Source organism: Emys orbicularis, chromosome 1 (genome assembly GCF_028017835.1).
Source record: "Emys orbicularis isolate rEmyOrb1 chromosome 1, rEmyOrb1.hap1, whole genome shotgun sequence".
Lineage (NCBI taxonomy): Eukaryota > Metazoa > Chordata > Testudines > Emydidae > Emys > Emys orbicularis.
The window spans coordinates 293,294,745-293,298,421 of NC_088683.1; the positions used below are offsets into that span (position 1 = coordinate 293,294,745).

General features: G+C 49.5%; 1 pseudogene; it reads left to right on the plus strand.

Moving 5' to 3' along the window:
• The first annotated feature begins 439 nt into the window (after positions 1 to 439).
• Positions 440 to 3,288, plus strand: LOC135895700 (uncharacterized; annotated as a pseudogene).
• The last annotated feature ends 389 nt before the right edge of the window (positions 3,289 to 3,677 follow it).

The window sequence follows — 3,677 nt, forward strand, 5'->3', positions numbered from 1 at the left end:
CCTCACTTTAATCCAATTCACGCGCAAGTCTCGACATCATATCACATCATATCAAGTCCTGTGGCGATGGGCGAGCGACGAAGCAGCAGGTGTGGATACACTGGGAGCTGTAGCCGCGGACCTGCACATAGGCGGCTCAGGCATAATGGTCGTTCCTCACTGACCGAAGCAGCAGTGGAGCTCAGCATCTTCTTGAGCGACTGAGCAGCCCTATTCAGGATTGCACTGCTCACCTCCGTAGAACGAGGAGGGGGCTAGAAAAGGTGCCCTAAACATTGCCTGCTTCACCTTACCCTGGCCAGCATACCGCGGCTGGAGGGGATCCCATAAAAGCGGTCGAACAAAAACAAAAACAAAACTTAGAGTGACACCGATCACTATTGGCACATGGAATGTGCGCACGTTACTGGACAACATCACGGCAGACAGACTGGAGAGAAGAACAGCACTTGTCGCTAGAGAGCTCGCATGCTACAACATTGACATTGCAGCCCTTAGCGAAACTCGCCTTGCTAATGAAGGACAGCTATCCGAGTCAGGTGGTGGCTATACATTCTTCTGGAGTGGCCGCAGCAGTGATGAGCGTCGTGAATCTGGAGTTGGCTTTGCCATCAAGAATCATCTTGTTCGGAAACTTGCCAGTTCCCCCAAGGGTATGAATGACCGTCTCATAACAATGCAGCTTCCGCTTCAAAAAGGAAAACAAGCTACTTTGATCAGCGCATATGCTCCTACAATGACCAACCCAGAGGATGTGAAGGATAAATTCTACGAAGAACTAGATACTCTGTTATCGTCAGTGCACCGCACAGACAAGCTGATTCTGCTAGGCGATTTTAACGCAAGAGTTGGATGCGATGCCGCAGCCTGGGAAGGAGTCATCGGGAAAAATGGAGTGGGAAAGTGCAACAGTAATGGCCTGTTACTGCTGAAAACTTGTGCAGCACATGGCCTTCTGATCAGCAATACGGTCTTCTGCCTTCCTACCCGCAACAGGACTTCATGGATGCATCCCCGTTCCAAGCACTGGCATTTGATCGATTATGTCATCATCAGGAGAAGGGACAGACAAGATGTCAGGGTTACAAAAGCTATGTGTGGCGCACTGTTGGACGGATCATAGGCTCATAGTATCCAAAATGAAGCTCCGTATCATGCCGAAGAGACGACCACAAGGCTGTAAGGCTCTCAAAAGGATCAACGTGTCGAAGCTGAAGAACAGCCGCATCACTGAAAATCTAGCGGAAGACCTAGAGAATGAGCTTGCTGATCTTCGTACTGAGGATGACGCTGAGAAAGACTGGGAGCGATTCCGCAACACTGTCCATACAGCTGCATCGAAGGTATTGGGGCCCTTCACATGCAGGTAGCAAGACTGGTTTGATGAAAATGATGCAGAAATCCAGGCCTTACTTGCTGAGAAGCACCGCCTGCATCGTGCATATCAAAACGATCCATCCTCGGCGGCAAAGAAGACCGCCTTTATCAACGTTCGCAGAACAGTACAGAACCGATTGCGCAAAATGTGGGACTTGTGGCTGAGTGCCAAAGCAGATGAAATACAGGCATATGCGGACAGGAACGACTTTAAGCAGTTTTATGAAGCCCTTAACACACTCTATGGTCCACAGTCTTCTGGGAGCTTTCCCCTCCTGAACTCTGATGGTACTGTGCTTCTTACAGAGAAGACGCAGATTCTCCAGAGATGGGCTGAACACTTTGAAGCAATTCTCAATCGCCCCTCAGTCATCAATGATGAGGCCATTGACAAGATGCCCCAAGTTGCAGTCAATGACTCCATGGATGCTTCACCAGAAGAGGACGAAGTGAAGAAAGCTATCAATCAGCTGTCAAGTGGCAAAGCCCCAGGGTCAGATGCCATACCAGCAGAGGTGTACAAAGTTGGTGGACCCGTGCTGCTACGGAAACTCACTGAGCTGTTTCAGTCCTTCTGGGGGCAGGGAACCATTCCACAGGAATTTAGAGACGCGTCCATCTTGCACCTCTATAAGAGGAAGGGCAATCGCCAGGTATGCAACAATCACCATGGAATCTCGCCGCTTTCTACAGCGGGGAAAGTTCTTGCACGGGTTCTGTTGAACCGATTGATCACTCACCTGGAGAATGGCTTACTGCCGGAATCACAGTGTGGCTTCCGCAAAGGTCGTGGGACTATTGACATGATCTTTGCTGTGCGTCAGCTACAGGAGAAATGTCAAGAGCAGAATCGTGAACTCTACACAACTTTTGTGGACCTCACGAAAGCATTTGACTCTGTCAGTCGCCAGGGCCTGTGGAGGATCATGTCGAAATTTGGCTGTCCAGACAGATTTATATGAATGGTACGTCAATTTCATCACGGTATGATGGCTCGTGTCCTGGATGATGGTGAAACATCTGAGGCCTTCCCAGTCACCCACGGCGTCAAGCAAGGGTGTGTTTTAGCACCCACTTTGTTCAGCATGATATTCTCTGCCACTCTGACTGATGCCTTTCAACACTGCACTGAAGGAGTAGGCCTGAAGTATAGAACTGATGGGAAATTATTCAATCTGAGGCGACTGCGTGCCATCACCAAGGTGAAGGAAACTGTACTTCGAGACTTTCTCTTTGCCGATGATTGTGCTCTGAATGCTCATACTGAGCCAGAAATGCAAGCCAGTATGGACAAGTTTTCAACCGCATGCAATAACTTTGGTCTCACTATTAACATCAAGAAGACTGAGGTCATGCACCAGCCAGCTCCCCATGCTCCGTACTCAGAACCGTCCATCACTGTAAATGGACAGAGACTTCAGACAGTGGACCACTTCATGTACCTGGGCAGTACTCTTTCCCGAGCAGTGTCAATCGATGATGAAGTAAACTGCAGAATTGCTAAAGCCAGCTCTGCATTTGGCCGATTGCGCTTCAATGTTTGGGAACGTCGAGGGATCAGCCTATCAACGAAGCTAAAGGTCTACCGAGCAGTGGTGCTTCCAACTCTGCTGTACGCCTGCGAGACGTGGACTGTCTATCGGAGTCATGCATGAAGGCTCAATCACTTCCACATTTCCTGTCTGCGAAAGCTTCTAAAAATCAGATGGCAGGACAAAGTGCCCGATACTGATGTCCTTACTAGACATCAGTCTGCCGTCAGTTCACACATTGCTGATGAGAGCCCAGACCAGGTGGGCCGGACATGTTGTGAGAATGTCAGATGAACGCATTCCTAAACAGCTCTTCTACGGAGAACTCGCTCAGGGAAAGCGCTCCCATGGAGGACAAAAGAAGCGATTCAAGGACACGCTGAAGACCTCTTTGAAGTCCTTCGAGATCCACACCGCCACATGGGAAACCTTCGCACTGAACCGTTCAGCATGGCATAGCCTCATTCACACAGGCAGTAATACCTCTGAGGCGAGGCGTATTGCTGAGGCTGAAAAAAAGCATGAGCTGCGCAAGTCCAGAGCTGCTCATACATCATCGACAGTGCCATTACATGTTTGCCCGACGTGTGACAGGACATTCCACGCCTGAATCGGACTGATCAGTCATCTTCGGACGCACAAAGCCCGGTCATCAAAAGAATGAGTTGTTGAGGTCTTCATCGATAACGATGGACGAACATCATCATCACCTGCATTTGGTGGATCCATAGTGAAACTTGTCCCTCAAGCCTGACTTGAAGCTTAGAC